Here is a 19,301-nt window from a genome sequence, read left to right as displayed (position 1 = left end):
AAAATACATGCATCAAGTACTATTTTCATTCTGAAGCTAATAAGTAATACAAATAATTTGTGGAATTTATGGTGAGGTGGAAAACGAGACTAAAGTTTAGTAATGCACTTATATATCTATATATATTTCTATATATATATATATATATATATATATATATATATATATATATATATAGAACATTTGCATAAAGAAAGTAGAGTTGTGTACACTTACCATAAATGTAGATTTTCGAGTGTATTCCCTGTTGCAGTCATCATGCTTGGTTTATCCTACCAGGGGTAGCCCTCAGTCAGCCCAAATACCAGAGGCTTAGTATTTCTGCATCAGTTGCTGTCGCTTCAGGACTGACGTCAGGTCGTCAGTGGTATAAAAACAAGCAGCCAATGCCATTACATCAGTTTTTCTTGCCCCAAATGTCTGGAGTCCCCAAATAGGGAGCAAAGTTATGGTGGAGAAACCCCAGCAGTAAAAAGTAAATACCAAAAGACCTGTAAGGAGTGAGGAAGAGAGAGAGAGAGACAGAGAGACAAGGGTGCTGGAGGGAGGGAAACCAGGACTGCAACAGTGAATACACTCAGACATCTACATTTATGCTAAGTGCACACAACTGCACTATGTTTTTCATGTTTCACTGTTGCAGACATCACACTTGGGGTGATTCCCAAAGCTGAAGAATGGGCGGAGGCAATCAAGAAGAGTTGAGGCTGGCTAGTATGCCTTGCAGGACTGCAGTTGCAAAGTTCGCCCTGTATTTGGAAAAGATAGGCAGGTGGTAATGCTTGGTGACAGTATGAACAGAACTCCAAGTTGCAGCTTCCAGAATTTCCTTGGTAGGGACTCCTCTGTGAAAGGCTGTAGAAAATGATGTTGCCCTAGTTGAATGTGTTCTGACCCCCTGAGGGCGTGGTTTCCCATAGTATTTGTAATAGAAATGGATACAGTGAGCTATCCATTTGGAGATGGTTTGTTTTGATATGGCCTTGCCCTCTGCCCCTGGTGCAAAGCTGACTAGTAACTGGTCAGATTTCCTAAAGGCCTTAGTCCTATCAAGGCAGAATCTGAGCTGTCCGTGCACATCTAAAGAGTGCAGGATCCTTTTCCCCTTATTTTGAAGATTAGGAAAAAAGGTGGGCAAATGGATAGACTGGTTGAGAGCCACACTGGACACCACTTTAGGCATGAAGGTTGGGTTAGTCCTGAGGGAGACCCTGTCAGCATGAAAAATAATGAAGGGTTCCACAGCTATAAGTGCTTGTAGCTCAGACACTCTTCTAGCTGAAGTGATGGCCAGAAGCAAGGCTGTTTTCCAAGAGAGGAATTTTAACTCTGCTGATGCTCCAGGCTCAAAGGGGGGTAGCATGAGCTCTTCCAACACAAAGTTAAGGTCCCAAGCAGGGGTAGGGGCTCTTCTTGGTGGCCTTAAGTTTTTAGCCCCTCTCAGGAACTGCTTGTTGAGAGGGTGTGAGAAGAGAGATGGCTCAGTGCTGTAATGAGCAGAGATGGCAGAGGCGTGGATCTTAATGGAAGAGAAGGAAAGGCCCCTGTGGAGTAGGTCTGCTAGGTAATCCAGGATGAGAGGTAAGGAGGGCTGTGCTGGATCCACTCCTTTAGTCTGGATCCAGGAACAATACATTTTCTACTTGTCAGCATAGGAATTTCTAGTACTGGGTTATCTGGCTTCATGTATGACATCCAGTACCTGCTTGCTTAGGCTGGCCACTGGAGGAGAAGTCAAGTAATAAGCCAGGCTGCAAGGTTCAGGGTATGCAAATGCAGATGTAAAAACTGTCCTTCTTGCTGAGTCAGGAGATTTGGGATCTGGGGGAGGTGTCATGGAGGCAACAGAAACAGACTGCACAGTAGTGGGTACCAGTGTTGGTGCAGTCAGGATTGCCCTTGGTCCTTCTTCCCTTATCTTGAGTAATACTCTTTTAAGAAGAGGTAGAGGGGGAAATGCATAGATTGATATGTTTGCCCACTGGAAGGATAGGGCATCCACTTTCCAGGCCTTGTTGTGAGGGTCCCTGGTGCAGAATTTGTTGAGCTGGTGGTTGTAGGGGGAGGCAAATAGGTCCACCTTCAGGGTACCCCACTTCTGGGTCACAAGGCTGAAGGTGCTGTGGTTTAATTCTCACTCATGTGGGTCTAGGAGATTTCTGTTTAAGGTGTCTGCCAGAGAGTTTTGGCTGCCTGGCAGGAACTGAGCTTGCAGGTGAATGTGCATGCTGAGGCCGTGTTCCAAAGGGTCATGGCTAGCCTGCAGAGTGGGTTCCCCCCTGCTTGTTGATGTATCACATCACTGTGGTGTTGTCGGTTTTGATTAGCAGAGGCTCTGGAGAGAGTAGAGATCTGAAAGCTGTCAAAGCATGCTGAACAGCTAATCTCTCTCTTTTTGGTTGATGTGCAGATGAATTTTATTTGGGTTCCAGTTGCCCTGAATGCACCTGCCATCTAGATGTGCACCCCAGGTGTTCGCTGATTCAATACAGACCTTGTCAAATAGGCTTGTTTTTCTGGAGAAAGGAATGCCATCTGGGATGCTGTGTCCAAGCTTGCTCCCAGGAATACATTTTTTTAATTGGGGACTAGTTTGGATTTTTTCTCATTGATAGCATATCCCAAGGAGGTTAGAAGGCCCTTTACAAACGTCAGGTGCTGCAACAGCTTTTCATGACTGTGTACCTGAATCAGGCAATCATCCAAGTAGGAGAACATTTGAATATGTCTCTGTCTGCAATAGGCAAAAGCCAGAGCCAGGCATTTTGTGAAGACTCTGGGAGCAGTGGACAAGTCAAGGGAAGTGCAGAGAACTGATAATGCATGGATCCTGCCCTGAAATGTAGATATTTCCTGTAGGAGACCCTGATAGGGATGTGCAGACAGGCCTCCTTTAGGTCTGTTGTGGTTAACCAGACATCTTTGGACAGCATAGTGAGAAGCTGCTGTAGGGTGAGCATTTTGAATTTTGGTACCACAAGGAAGGTGTTTAAGATGGATAGAGCTAAGATTGGGCACCAGGTGCCCTCTTTTCTGGGTACCAGGAAAAGTCTGGAATAAAAATCTTGGCCTATTTGTTCTGCCGGAACAGACTGAATTGCCCTTATGAAGAGCAGAGACTGAACTTGGTTTTGTGCCTCTGCCCAATGGCTTGGAGGAAGGTCTGGGAACCCTTTTGGGGTTGGCAGTGTGTGGAAATAAAATCTATACCCCTGGGATGCTATGTTGAGGACCTATCAATCGTTGGTGATGGAAGTCCAGTTTTTTGCATGGTGGGCAAGTTTTCCTCCCAGGGGCATGAGCAACTGGGTAGAGGTGAGGAGTTGAGAAGTCATTGTGAATTCTTCCATAAGGGGTGGCTTAGCACTCCCTGTTTTAGAAGTGGAAGTACTCCATTGCTTAGCTCTCTGCATACCCTGAGATTGTAGTCTGGGAGGGGGGGGGTCTGTTTCCCCTAGGTCTAGCTTGAGGTGGCCTTGAGCGGGCTGGAAAGGACCAATGTTTTGAGGGGCAATGCCTACTGAATCTTGGAAGCTGCACCTGCAAAAAATCTTTGACGGTCTGCATAGACTTAGCTTTTTCTTTCATCTTTTTTAAAACGTCTTCTGCTTTGGTGCCAAACAGATTGTCCTTGTTCCGAGGTGTGTCCAATAATTTTGACTTGACATGGTCTGGTAAGGTCTGCTCCTTAAGCCAGGCATGCCTTCTGAGCACAGAACCTGTGACTGCTGCCCTGCATGATTCTTCTAGGGTGGCAAACCCACATTGCAGGATATGCTTGCTGACTTGGCTTGCCAAGTGCATAAGCTCCTGTAACTCTTTATTTTCTGCACAGTCAGGGAAGGTAGATAATTTTTGCTTAATAAGTTCCATAGTATGTCGCTGATATTTCAGCATGTGGAACTGACAATTTAATGCAGAGGTGTATACTTTTTTACCCCATCTGTCTAAGCTTGGGAATCCATGTCTGAGGGGGTGGGATTCATAGCTGTAGTGGCTTTTATTCCTTTAGGTCCTTGGAAGATGATCTCTGGGTCAGCAGTAGGATTTTTGAAAATACATGTGTGTGAGTCATGGACTCTGTAGTACCTGTCAGGTTTCCTGGGAGCAGGGGGTAAAGTATCAGGAGATTGGACTCCATAAAGACATCATACACAACATCAAGAACAGGAGGGATGGCTAAGGGTTTGTGCTGTGGTAAGTCTGAAAATTTCCTGAGTCTCTTTTTGGACTGAGGTTAATCCTGGCATTCCCAATGGAAATTATCTCTCAAAGTATGTAGGGTTTCACCAAAAGAAAAATCCAATGGAATAGAGGCAGAAGGAATGGATTCCTCTGCATCTGAATCCTCACAGGAAGATAAGGGCATGTCTTCATAATCAGAAACCTCAGAGTCATTGGACTCTTGGTCAGATAAAGCTGCTGGGGACAAGTCTTTTTTTTCTTTTAATAGGTGAAGTCTGGCTTCCCATAATCAGCATGATCAGGTCTTCTGCCATTTTAAGCATCTGTGATCGTGGCAAGGAAGCAGACGCTTGAGTTAGGGTTGTCAGTTTTTTAGGTGTAGCTTGTACTCTTGGCCTTAGAAACTCTGTAGTTTTAGAAAGAAGTGAAGACATGAAAGAAGTCATCGGTTTGTGTCGAATATCGGTAGTGCGAAAAACTGCCTCAGAAGCCGGTGCCTGTATAGCGGCTCCGGACACATCCAAGGTAGAGACATACGTAGGTTCCATAGTCAAAGAAGAGTCTCGCAGCATACTGGACTCTGAATGAGTCTTGGTAGAGGCCTGCAAATCCATCGAAGCAAGCATCAGGGGCTGCAAAAATGCCTCATTGAGTACCGGCAAACTGGCAACTAGCTTAATGGAAGCGCCGGTGGCAGTTTTGAACCTGTGCGGTCTATCTCTGTCTTTATCCTTACATTTTTTGGAAGAGGAGTAGTCAGATGGCTTACCAAAGCCATTTTGGAATATGGATATTGAGAATGAAAGTATTTAACTACAATAAGGGCCTAATGGCAAATAGTTCGGGCGTTGAACAAAGCGCAAAACCGACAGCGAGGTACATTGTGGTCTGTGTCTAAACAGGTGATGCAGTAAGAATGGAAATCTCAGTGTGGTATTTGCTTTCCACAGGCGAGACAATTGTTAACTTTTTCTGACATCAGTTAGAGCAAGAAAAAAGGATCCCCAATGGGGTACTTAGCTTTAGAAGACTTCAAGATGATTCAATTTCAGAAACAAAAATTCAGGTAGCAGCCGACCGGCACTCATGTGAACTGTTTCTGCTTTGGGCTCCTTGGTAAGAAAGACTGATGTGATGGCATTGGTTGTCTGTTTTTATACCACTGATGACCTGACATCAGCCCTGAAGCGACAGCAACCAAAGCAGAAATACTAAGCCTCTGGTATTCGGGCCGACTGAGGGCTACCCTTGGCAGGATAGCCCAAGTGTAATGACTGCAACAGTGAAACATGAAGAACATCTTCCTACTCTCTGTAAATGGAAAAGTGGTAAATGATTTTGTTTTCAATGCAGCTAAAATTTCCTAATCTTGATGATAAGGGTGGCTTTACTATGATTGTACCAGTCAAAGGAAAGACCATACCTGCAGGAGATCAGACCACTATACACTAATAGAATAGCACAATACATTATTTCAGACTCCAGCACAGCAACAGAAGGGCATATTGCATGAACTCCAATCCCTATGCACCCAATGGAAGGGCACACCACATGAACGCAGATTCCCATACACTAAAAAAATAGGCAAATTGAAGGAGCTCAGACCCTTACACACCAAAAGAATGGCACACTGCATGATCTCAGACCTCTCTGCAGAAACCCAGTGGCACAATGCATGATCTCAGAGCCCTGCACAACAACAGAAGGGCATACTGCATGATGTCACATCCCTATACACCCAATGGAAGGACACAATGTATAAGCGCAGACCCCTACACACAAAAATAAGGGCACACCACATGAGTTTGGATCCCTACACACCAAAAGAAGGGCACACTGCATGAGCTTAGATCCCTACACACCAAAAGAAGAACACCCTACATGAGATCAGTTCCCTACACACCAAAAGAAGGGAATAATACATGAGATTAGACCCCCTACCCCCCAAGAGAAGGGTACACTGCATGAACTCAGACCCCTACAAACCAATAAAAGGGCATACTGCATGAAACCAGATCCCAACAAACCAACAGAATGGCGCACTGCATGAGATCAGACCCCCTACACACCAATAGAAGGGTACACTGCATTATAAGGGCATACTGCATAATCTTAGATTCCTATTCCCCAACCCAATGGCACACTGCATGATCTCAGATACCTACAGGTCAATAAAAGTGCATATTTCATGAGCCCACACCGCTACACACCAATAGAAGGGTACACAGCATGAACTCAGACAGCTACACCCTAACAGAAGGACATACTGCATGAACTCGTATCCCTACACACCAACAGAAGGGCATACTGCATGAAACTAGACCCCTACATACCAACAGAAAGGCACACTGCATGAGATCAGACCCCATACACATCAATAGAAGGGTACACCACATGAACTCAGACCCTCTCACACCAACATGTGGGCACACTGTCTGAACTCACATCCCTACACACCAACAGAAAGGCATACTGCATGAAAACAGCCCCTAGACATCAACACAAAGGTACACTGCATGAGCTCACATCCTTACACACCATCAGAAGGGTACAATGCATGAGATCAAGTAAGGTCAATGTTATATATATACATAAGTATTAATGAGTATTAGTTTAAGGAAACATGAGTATAGCCCATCACATCCATAGAGGTATGACTGTTTCACAGCCTTTCCAGAACATGTACTTCCTTCAAGGACACTAAACTATATTAGTTTCAGAGGAATTCCAATCTTGCCTCCTCCACTAAATTATTAGACACTTTGTACTAGGACATGAGCTTTGGTTACAAATGCACTCAAGCAGGACTCTAACATTTTGAATCAAAAGCATAACACTGCCATAACCAGTACAGAGTTGTCACAGACTTTGGATTTTTGGATACTTAAAATGTGAAGTAAGGGTGAGTTCACAGATGCTAGAAAAACTTATGGTCATTCTTGTTCCATTGCTCACTAGCACTTCATAAATGGCATCTTAAAACGATACAGGGGTTGCATACAAAAGCTTAAGGCTGGTGAAATATGTCTAAGTCTTCTGCAAGTACAGTATTCCTCATTTGCTTCTGTCATATGCAGCACCTTTGTATTTAGTCATCGGAAGGCAGAGATCCTAACACATGCAGATAAATGCAAAGAGTGCTTATCATAAATTGTGCAGATCAGCAGTTAATGGAGCCCAGGCTCTGAATTCTATACAGTCTAGACGAAACTCCCAAAAAACAATGTGCAACACGAAGATAGTCCTTTATTACAAAACGCGTGGGGTCTGCTGCAGGGAAAATGATAACTTTTTAGTACCACAAGTATAAGGAATGTAGAAAGAAGGCATTTAGTAGGGGCACAATTAGTCACAGATCCTATTGGAATCTTTATTGTAAGAGTATTATCTAAGTGATTACAAAGGCCCAATCTATAAGGCAGTATCTGCAGAAAGACAAGTTCAGTATTACTAGGTCACTGTCTGAGACGAGTTTTTAGTGTGACAAATAGTTTGACTGCTTTCAACTTACTGAAGCTTGGTATTCTAGTTTATTGTCCAGCTGGGGTACCTATATGCAGAATCTGCATCTATTCCCAGTGTCTGTCTGGCTTTTGCTGCATTTTTCAGTCTCCTTTCATATGCAAAGACATACCAACACCTGAAACTAGCCAAAAGCCTGTAGTATTTGGAGTGTGTGTGCATGCATCGTACAGCAGACTGATGTCCCATCCAAAACTAGCTCTCTGCCTTATGCCAACTACTTGCCATATTATGCTCCAACTTTTCCTTGACTCTAAAAGGGCAAAATGGCCATTGGAGAATGCATAAATCAATGTATGCAAATCAGCTTAAACAGTGAAATTAGGTACCATGGCTCTCTCTCTCTCTCTCTTGTGAGATTCATTAATATTTCAGAGACTTAGCCATCTGTGTTAATAACCAGACAACAAATTCTGGATAGTTGAAAGGTATTGGCTAAGCCTCCTGGACAGAGTGTCCCTTCTCGGGGCAACCTGAGCACACAGTCCAGTTAATTGACTTGGCCAATAAAGGTAGAAGGAATCCAACACTGCTGCTAAATGGTGCATCAGTTTACAATGTACATGAACTAAACAAACATTTATAAGGACATTATTTTATAGCGTTCCTCATATTTCTGTATGAGGCACAAAACTGATCAGAAAAGTAAATGCAAACCCCATCACCTTTCATTCATTTCTTTCTCAGCCCTGCTTCATTAGAGCAGATACACATAATCCAGATAGAAATCTGAAGGGTTTAAGCTACATGCAGAAATGTCTGATGATCTGATTGTCCCTGTAATGTCCCAAACCACAATTCATGATCTGTAATTAAGTCGCTGAGGCATACAGAAAAGAATAGTGAACTCTTTCCACCACAGACTGTCATTATTTTCTAGTTATCTCTCTCTCTCATATTTCCTGGTTATCTCTCTCTCTCTTTACCTTCAAGCATTACTACTGTAATGTATTCACAAATGTGAAATGTATTCATCTGAAATGTCCCAGAGTGCTGCATTTTAGCTCCACTATTACTGTGTATGTTCTCCAGTGCAATACAGACAGACATTAAAATCTTACCATAACCATAGATGTCCTTCTCTTCTATGTTGCAGTATTCTTTACATGAGGGAAGTCCTCCGCCCAAGCAACCTGATGTCTAGCCAGCAAACAACAGCTTTTAGATATGGTAAGGTAAGTGGGACATCACATGTATGTGCTGTCAATCTCAGGCATAAAAGGATGTCCATATATGCAATCCTCAGAACTGTAATGCCCGAGAAGGAACATCAGACCTGCAGAGCAATAATATGCCATCAAAGGAAAGAAAAATAAGACATGGGAGAAGGAGGGAGGGACAGAATACTGCAACATAGAAGAGAAGTATGGTTATGGTAAGATTTTACACAATCACTCTATGTCCTTCTATTCAATGGTGCGGTACTCTTCATTATGTGAGACAGTACCAAAGCTTAGTAAGAACCCTGGGAGGAGAAAACAGCAGAGGAACGTTCAACAAATTTCAAAAAGCAGGCCAGCACCAAAAGAGTGAATTAAATTATATTTATTGTGGCACCCCAAACAGAAAGAGTCGAGTCATACCGGTTTCGGCAAAAATGCCTTCCTCAATGACAAATACAACAATACTCCATACTTATCAACATATATAAGGAACAATCAATTACTCAACCAATCAGGCCCAAAACCCCATCAATTACACTTATAATTGGTCATTCAAATCAGGGGAAAAAAGGCCACCCAGTTTTATGATCCAAATTTTTTTCATTTTTATTCACTAAATCATGCCAGCCCATCTTTTTGCACCTGTCTCCCTGTATTTTGTCTATAACTGAATCTCGCAGATGGATGCTTAATGGTATGTCTATATAGGGCATTAGAAGGTCGTTGGTTACGGATGTCACTAAAGTGTTAAGACATCCTGACTCTCAATGGACGTGAGGTTTGGCCAATGTACAATGCTGAGCAAAAGCACATAGCTAAATATATCAGCCAATCTGTGCTACAGCAAGCAAAAAACTTATTGTCATAAATCTGAGTAGTATTTTTACTAGTAAATTGCTTAGATTTCAGGATATGCTTACAAAATGAACAATGGCCACAAGGATAAGAACCGATCAGTTTGTCTCCAGTCATTGTTAACTGATGTTGATTGATAAGGTACGTCCCCTATGATATGAAAATTGACACCTAGAACCTAATATATTTCTCAATTTTTCATGAGCTAATAGACTGTTCCAATTTTGACTAATGGTGTCCCTAATCATATTAATATTTCACCCATATGTGGTAACAAACCTAACAACATCATCTTTCAAACTATTTCTTTGTTGATATTCTAATAACTTGGATCTGTCCTGTTTGGTTGCCCATATGCCAGCAGAAAAAATATCATTAGTCTTATACCCCCTGGCTTGAAATCTATGAGTTAATTCCTGTCTACAGACTTCATAGCTGTTTGAAGTGGAACAAATCTTTTTGATCCATAAAAATTGTGACTTGGGGATGTTCTTAATTATGTCCAGGATGTAAGCTTGTGGCATGTAAGAGGTTATTATACTGGGGATTTTTTCCGGAAGACATGCGAGTCTAAGGTGTCATCTCCATTTCTAATAACTGTGACATCTAAGAAATTAATTTGTTTGATGTCACAATTTAATGCAAATTCAATCCCCCATTTGTTGTCATTTAAATATTCAACAAACTCAGATAAAAATAATTTGTCCACCCGACATACCATCCAACAATCAAGATATCTTCTCCAGATATCTATTTTCCCCAAGTAGATGTTATGATTATTGTCATAAATAAGATGTTCTTTGATGTAACCCATAAACAGATCAGCATATATGGGGGCAAAAGAAGCCCCCATCACCATACCTTGTTGGTTGTCTTTTTGGCTTTTCCTGGTTAGGGGTCGCCACAGCGGAGCTCCAGTCCGCTAATGATTGGCAGTCGATTTTTTTATGGTGCCGAGTTGCCAGCTCGACGCCCGACCTTCAGCGAAGGCAAGCCCATTCATGCATCTCTTTCGGAGGCCACTCAACTGCGGGGAGGACATGCAGACTCCGCACAGAAGGCACTCCAGCTGAGAATCTAACAGGAGAACCTCTTGCTGTGATTCAACAACACTACCGCTGTACCACTGTGGATTTTCCCATCACCATACCTTGTATTTGCCAAAAAACATTCATTTCAAAAATAAAAAAAAAAAACATTTTTTGTTAACACATGCTCTGCCATGCATACCAACAAAGTGTTGAACCCGAGTGGATATATATCCTCTTTGTTTAGCCAGTATTGTAAGGCTTGTAATCCTGCCCAGTATGGACTATTCATGTACAGTGCAGTCACATCTAATGTACCGAGTAACCAATTGGGATCTAATTGTGTCAGCTATAATTTTTTAAAAATTGTGCCGTATCTTGGATATGAGACTGAATCAATCCTAATTAAGGTCTGAAATGGACTGTAAAAAAGGCTGATAATGGCTCAGTAAGTGAACCTATTCCCCAAACAATAGGTCTCCCTGGTGGTCTATGTAAATCTTTATGGATTTTAGAGAGTAGACAGAAATACTGTCTAAATGGATCCGCAACTCTTAATTGTTGAGCCACGGAGTCAGAAATGATTCCTTCCTCTTCTGCCAGTTGGAAAAAGTCATCATTTTCCTTTTTGAATCTCAATGAAGGATCTAGGGGGATGTGCATGTAATATCTGGCATCCTTCAGTTGCCTGTAGGCTTCAGAATTGTATGTTGTAATATCCATAACTACCACAACCCTGCCCTTATCTGCTGGCAAAATCACTATCTCCTTATTGTCCTGTAGTTGCTTTAAAGCTAGTTGTTCTGCCACAGACATATTGTGGTTCAACACTCTGGACTGGTATGTTTTAAAATGTAAATCTTTGAGCACAGAGTCTCTAAAGACAGACATGTGGCATAAACATTGATTTCCGAAATTTAAATTCAGCAGATCCTTGAGATATCTGTTGGGTCCCAAAAAATATCTTGAGATTGAGTAGTCTACAAAATATTTCAACATCATTAACAATTTGATCATTAGCAAAAAAAAAAAAAAAAAAACAGGGACATAGTTCAATCCTTTATTTAACAATTGTACTTGAACTGCTGTTAGTTCTACCTTAGATATGTTATGAACATTGCAAGTATCTATTGGTGTGCTGCCAGTACCCGAAGCAAGGTTTCCACATTGTCTATTGTGCTTATGTTTTCTTCCACCCCTGCTCTGAGCATGCCTAAAGGGGGATCCCCATCACATTGTTTTTTGGAGTTGGGTGACTCCTGAGTGTATTCAAGATCTGTGGCCAAAGAATCCTCCCCTGAGGTGCTACTATAAGTCTTATTAGACTTTTTCAAAATAGATCTTGGCTTCTCAAAAAAGCCATGGAGAATGGCTCTAGCAAACCCTTCTCTAGACCGAGAAATGCTGTCCAACTTGTAATGTTTGATGAAAGTATGCACAGAAGACCATGTAGCAGCCTCTAAAATGGTGATAGTATCCAGGCCTTTAAAGAATGCACCTGAAGAAGCCACAGACCTAGTGGAGTGAGCCTTAACAGCAGCAGGAAGAGTCTTACCATGGAAATCATAACAAAGCAAAATTGCCTTAGAAATCCAAGAAGAAATTGTCTGTTTAGTGACAAACCCAGAACCTTGGGATGAAAAGAAACTATTGGCTGATCAGACTTTGACAGCCTTAGTCTTATCCAAATTAAATTTGAGTTGTCTATGCACATCCACGGTGTGTAAGATCCTCTCACTTGAGGACTGAGGAGAATGGAAGAAGGTGGGCAATTGAATAAACTGATTTAAGAGACAACTCATTCACCACATTGGGCATAAAAGAAGGATTGGTACGCAAAGAGACCCTATTCTTGTGGAAAATCAGGAAAGGTGTAGAAGCCATCAAATCTTGAATCTCAGAAACTCTCCTAGTAGAGGTTAAAGCTAATAAAACAACTGTTTTTCAAGCACAAAACATTAAGGAAGCTGTGGCTGCAGGTTCAAAAGGGGCCACAGTGAGCTTCTCCAAGACATAATTCAAATCCCAAGGAGGTGGAACTGGTTTCCTGGGAGGCTTAATATGAAGGATACCTTTAAGAAAAAGATTTACTTCCAGTCTAGAAGTCAAAGGTGGAAGGTGAAGATAATGGGAGACATGCAGAAATGGCTGACGACTGAACTTTCACTGATGAATAAGCCAAACCACTCTTAAGTAACTCACACAAGTAAGAAAGAGCCATTGGAATATCCAGTGAAAATGGATCCAGATTTTGTGAAAATGTTCTAGTACTGGGCTTCCTGGCTTCCTGCAGAACCCTAAGCATGTCCTTTGAAAAAAGGCATCTTACATGAATCAAAAGTTGATCACCCATATGAGAGGAAAGGGGGGAATGCATAAAGAAACATCCCCTAACATGAAAAAATATAGGGTGTGCACCTTCCAAGCCAGATGATGTGGGATTCTGGCACAAAATAGAGGAAGTTGTCTGTTCAGATTGGAGGTAAACAGATCCAGAAGAGGACTACCCCACCAATGTACCAAGTCCAGAAACACATCCCTGTGAAGCATCCATTCATGAGAATGAGTCATGGACCTGCTTAGTGTGTCTGCCACATTGTTTTGAGTAGATAGGATGTAAACCACTTGATGAGTTACCTTGTACTGAATACCCAAATCCCATGCCATGAAAGCTAACCTGCAAGGAAGATCCAAAACAGCAAATATAAGTCTCCTCACCAAAGGTTGTTCTGCTAAAACACAAGAACACTTCAAATAAAAGAAGTAGCAGCAACCACCACTTGGACTCTTTATTTAATGCCAGTAAAAATGATAAACTAACAGCAATAAGTACAAATGATGAGCTTTTTTGGGCTTTGCACCCTAAAACGATGTGGTCTTGCAACAGGGACAGAGAAAATGTTTTGAAATTTATGGTGAACCCCATACTCTGCAGGAAAAAGATGGCAAACTGCAGATTCTGAGTCAACTGTTCTGATAGAGGAACCAAATAGTGAAGATCTTCCAGGTATGGATATACCTTAATACCCTTGACCCTGAGGAAAGCAATCACAGGGGCTAAGCACTTTGTGAATACCCTTGGGGCAGTTGAAAACCCAGAAGGCAAGGCAGAGAACTGAAAGTGCAAAGAATGCACAGAGAAATGTAAAAAAATTCTTGTAAAGAGGATGGATGGGGATGTGAAGTTAAGCATCTTTGATGTCTAGGCCATGTAAGACTGAGGGGGAATCAAGGGAAACACAGTCTGTAAAGACAGCATGCGAGAATTTGGTACTTTTAGGAATGTGTTTAGGTGGTAAATATCCAGAGTTGGTCTCCAAAGACCATCTTTTTTGAGGACAAGAAACATGCTTGAGTAAAACCCTCTGCCTCTCTGGTCCATTGGCACCTGTTAAATTGTGCCTTGAGAAAATATAACTCTTTTAGAACCTGTAGAAACAAATTCAATTGGTTTGTAGAGCACTGTGGAACCCCCATGAAAGGAGGAAGGTTTGTCCAAGTCATGAACTATCCTTGTTGGATAATGGAAAGAACCCAAGAATCCTAAGTGACTCTTGCCCAAGCTGGAAAAGAGAGAGGTAGTCGAAGAGATAGAGAGGTAAAATTTGGAAGAGGTTGGTAGTCAGAGTACCTAGCCTAGCTGGAATGGACTGCTGGGAGGAAGGGGTAGAACTATTAGTCTTAGACTGTGGAGGTCTCCTGGCACTCTTTTTAGGTCTAGAAGAAGAAGCAGAGGACGAAGACAGACACATCTCTCTTCTAATAAAAGATGTCTTAATAGGAAAATTCCTGTGGAATTGTGGAACAGGAGAAACAAACAGGTGCTTCAAATCTTAAAGTACCTTTCCCTTCTCTTGCAAGGACTTAAATAAGTCTGCAGCTGCAGAACCAAAAAGAGCAGATTTATCTAGAGGTGCATCCAACAATTTTGCTTTTATGTCATCTGGCAAAGGTTGAAGCCTCAGCCAAGAGTGCCTTCTAGTTACAGAACCAGATGCAGCTGCGTTGGATGATGCCTCAACAGCATCATAACTGCATTTAATTGAGTGTCTAGCCACTTGAGAATAACCTGCCAAAAGAGACATAACTTGATTTTTAAAATCAGAATCTGGAAGTTGAGAAACAGCTTTTGAGGCCTGAGAAAGTAGGTCCAATGAATACCTGGACATGTGAGTTGGGTAATTCATTGCTCTGATGGCCAAAGTGGAGGAAGTATAAACTTTCTTACCAAGTCTTTCCAAAATGTTACCCTCTTTATTAGAAAGAAGTAATTCTGAAGAAGGAGACAACCTAGAAGACCTGTCTGAAGCAATGGAAACAACTGCTGGATCAGCCGAAGGGCACTTAACAGGAATTTGCAGTCATCAGGCACCATGTAGAACCTGCCTCACCTTTTTGAAGCAGGAACCTGTGAGTCAGAGGCTTTAGAAGAGGATAAGAAAGCATCCAAAAAAAGCTGGCAAAACAGGAGGCACAGCGGAAGGGGAAGGTACTTTGATTTATAAAAGGTCACAATACCTTTTTTGCTCTTTTGAAATCTGTCAACAGTCCTATTTAAAGAATTCTTTCATTTTGTTAATGGTCTCCCCAAAATAAATCTCTTCTACTGGATAATTTCCCCCACAGAACTCCACCTCTAGACAGGGATATTCTAAAGGGGAAATAATTTGTGTGGAGTATGCCAAGAAATCCTCATCAGAGGAAGAATCATCATCATCATCAGTTAATACCTGTTCCCTAACCCTTTTAACAGGAGAGGATGTGATAGAAGGAACAGAAACAGCAGAGTAAGGCTTCCAAGCCATCAAAGGCTTAACCTCTGAAGAAAAGTATCCCAGTCAGACTGTGGAGAGAAATAAATTGAGAGTGCTTGATTTTCTGTTTTTTTCTTAACATGCATTTCAGCATGATGAGTTGTGGAAGAACCTGACATAGGCCTGAGTTCTGCAAGTGACTCCGGAACATGTTCGCTGACTGGAATAAGAGGTACATCACTGGAACCCTCAGGAACAATGAGCTGTGGTTCCCCTTGTTCATCTGAAATGGAAATCTGCATTGCCTATGAGGACATTCCATGGTCGGATTCCTTAACGGCTTCCAATGAGGTACTTTCAGAGGAACTGGACCAAACTGGTCCGAATGTAACACCGGGTCTTCACTAACCTCTAGGGATATGTCGTTGGAAAGAGACACAGCCGAAGAGGATTTGGACCTAGGCTTACTGACTTTCCTCTTCAAAATCAGTTCAGATGAAGGACCCACAGAATCCTCCATAACGTCCTTAGTGAAACTTTTAACTCATTGATTCTCTAAATAGAGATTCAAAGCCGAAAGTTGGCTACACAAAGTTTTTGGGACAAAGGCCTGACAGATGGAACAAGAGTGATGATCATGATTAGGGCCTAAGCAGAAAAGGCAAAGATCATGGCTGTCTTTACCTTTTTTGCTCTTTTGAAATCTGTGAACAGTCCTACTTAAAGAATTCTTTCATTTTTTTAATGGTCTTCACAAAAGAAATCTCTTCTACTGGAGAATTTCCATTTCACTAAAGAAATCCCAGTCCCACCGAGCTACACAGTCTAGGGACCTAAACCTTGTCACCACAATAAACAGAACATGCTGGAGGGATAGATTCCTGTCCGAGAGACTTTCCATACTCTGGAATAAACTACCTATCTATATCAAACAAAGCTCCTCATTAGCACTCTTCAAGAAAAATCTTGATGATTGGATGGGAAATAGGAAATTCTCCCCGGGGATCACTTCTGTGGCTCTGCTCGACAGTGGCACAGGAAAATAATTTTCTTGGGTGGCAAAAGCCAGGGTACCGTTTTGGCTAGGCTTGTATAGGCCCTAGGACCAATAGCCTAGTACCTACCTATGAACCTTTATGTGGAATCTGCCATCCACACCTACACTTGCCCTTCCTGGATGACATGAATTAAGCACAAAAAGCAGTAGCAAAGAAATAAATCCCAAGTAGGGCACTTATCTGAAAGTTTGCAGCAACCAATGGAATCACTCAGCAGACTGACATATGAGTCAAATGTTTCACATGGCGGCAGAAAAATTCCAAGGATTGTACTTGTGGGCATCCTTTTATGGTTGATGCTGACAGCGCATATGTGCGATGTCCCATGTACCTTGCAGAAGCTAAAAGATGTATGTTGGCCTGACATCGGATCGCTTGGGTGGAGGACTTTCCACATGTAAAGAATACTGCAACATTGACTAGGGGGACATTTTCTGTTACAATCAAATCATTGGGCATGCAAATGACTCAGAAAGCTCTCCTGTCAATTCTCATTCCAATGTCTTGGAGAACATCCAACAATAAATTATTTTTACAACTTTAAATAACATCAGTATTGTGAAACAGTCTAAAACAACTGTTTTCTAACAAATAATAAAACATTGTTACTTCTTGTACCTCTTCTTGTACCTGTTCTTTATCTGAAGACCTGGACGTGTTCTCTCAGGTGTTAAGCCACTTCATCTGTCAGTTTTGAGCTGCTGCATTATGAATTATTATTTTCCTTAAGGTGATTCAGATTTCCAGTCAGATCTTTTACCACACCAGTTTTAAGACAGCTAACACAGTACAGCCTTGTTCCATATAACCTAAAACAACAAAACAGTGAAGAAAAATGAGTACTCTCAAATCTCAACAGAACAACCAGGCTTAAAGGATCACAAATTCACTCAGCAATAAATATATCATCAGCACTCTTTTTATAATACCATTCCCTTAAAGAAAAACAGTGTCAGCCTCCATTCTGTGTGATAAATGCAGTAGCATCTTATACATAGCGTGACCTGAAAGCACATTAAATAGCACGGCCTGTTATTAACCTTGCATGCTTTGTATATGTTGTGTGTAACACTGCACTGTCATTGTGTGCTCATCAGTGCCAGTAGTTCTGAGGTAGATGTTACTGCTTCACCTGGGTTGCAGCTTTTTGAAAGCAATTCCTTGGGGGGGGCTGCTTGTCCTACCCTACTGATGTCAGCACCTCAACTTGTGCCAGTCATGTTTGTATGAACTCCTGCTGTACTCCATACTTTGGGGCTTGCCTGCATACCTCTCAACCTCTTAGAGCAAGACATCTGGAGAAAGCCATAAATAATCGGGGGACAAATTCACAAAAATAGGGACAATGTTTAAATATTACTCTTACAAACTTAGAAAGTTGATAGAATAACAGGTTTTGTATTAGCATGAATTTTCTAAAGGGTATTAAGTCTGAAACTTAAATGTCTGTCATTATTTTCTGATTTCAGTCTTTAATGATTAGCAATTGATTTGCAAGAAAACAAAAATTGTATGAAAAAAAGATCAAAAATATGAGGCAAAAATCTGGACATTCTGCAAAAACCCGTACAATTGAAAGGTATGCTTGCCTGACTGTTTACTCAAGATCATTCTATGTAGAATGGCACATAATAGACACAGTGATATACTGCAGTGCAACTCAGATGCAGTGTGGTAGCAAAAGCAGGCTCTGGGATTGCCAAATAAATTCTTGATGTTATGTTGGGGTCATACTTATGCTGCAATGTACTGCATAGGTTCATAGGCGTATACTAGGCTAACGGCTACTGTGGCCTTTATAAGCATAGCAAAGCATACCAATTGTATCCCACAAGTTTATATTCCTTGGAGGTTATTTTAAGGGGTATATGTAAGCTACAGAAGCCCCTATCCATTACAGCCACAGGCGCTAGACCCGCTGTATATTTTTGATTTCCCATCCAGTGAACCAGGTTTATCTTGAATAGGGGTAGGGAAGAGCTCTGCTTCACAAGGATGGGAAGCATGTTCCTGAGAAAGGGAATTCTCTGAGACACATACGTAGGACACAATGGAGGGAAAGGTATGTCGCAAGCAAAGTTTAAATCCAGACATTTAGTAATTCTGATGCGATTCATTATGTGGATATGCAAAAGGTCCATCAGATTGGTATCCAAGGATGCCAGCCATAGATTGTGTCTCAACAGTCTGTAGGAAATGGCTTTAAGGTGATATGCATAGGACATGCCATTTACAACTTGCATTATTTTTGCAAGGAAATTCTATGGACATTGCAGTTGTTGCATATGCCTGTTCAGGTACACACCACAAGTTAAAGCCAAAGTAAACTTTATTGTCATTCAGAAATCACACAAGTTCAAAACTGAAAAAAATTCTGTGTCTCCGGACTCAGTGTGCAGACAACATATAGACTATTTTCATAGACATTTACACATATAACACCTAGCTATTACATCATGGACATGCAGGTAGACAGACTAATACTGCACATAATTAGAAACACATTTTAATTCTTTTCGAACTGAGAGCTTACTTGCAGGAGACTTTAGTATTGCACAGGTACTTGGTATTGCATTGACACTGCATTGATCCTTACACAGAAAGAGACATTAGAGTATTGCACTTTGGACCTTAGAGTATTGCACTTTGGGTAATTTATGAATTTGCAACATGTATTGCACTAAAAGAAGAGATATTTTGCTGCATTGCTACTGCCTTGGATAGCCTATAAGTTAC

General features: G+C 41.6%; 1 protein-coding gene across 3 annotated transcripts in view; it reads right to left on the bottom strand.

Moving 5' to 3' along the window:
- The window catches only part of GULP1 (GULP PTB domain containing engulfment adaptor 1), a 4,195,041-nt gene that overhangs the window by 3,189,173 nt on the left and 986,567 nt on the right, over positions 1 to 19,301 (bottom strand). For all 3 annotated transcript variants that reach the window (XM_044075155.1, XM_044075158.1, XM_044075157.1), the window contains exon 4: positions 17,184 to 17,374. The gene's annotated coding sequence lies outside the window, so the exon portion shown is untranslated. The remainder of the gene's footprint in view (positions 1 to 17,183; positions 17,375 to 19,301) is intronic.

Source organism: Protopterus annectens, chromosome 6.part0 (assembly GCF_019279795.1).
Source record: "Protopterus annectens isolate FY-2018-M chromosome 6.part0, PAN1.0, whole genome shotgun sequence".
NCBI classification, from domain to species: Eukaryota; Metazoa; Chordata; order Ceratodontiformes; family Protopteridae; genus Protopterus; species Protopterus annectens.
This window is presented reverse-complemented; position numbering and strand designations above follow the sequence as displayed.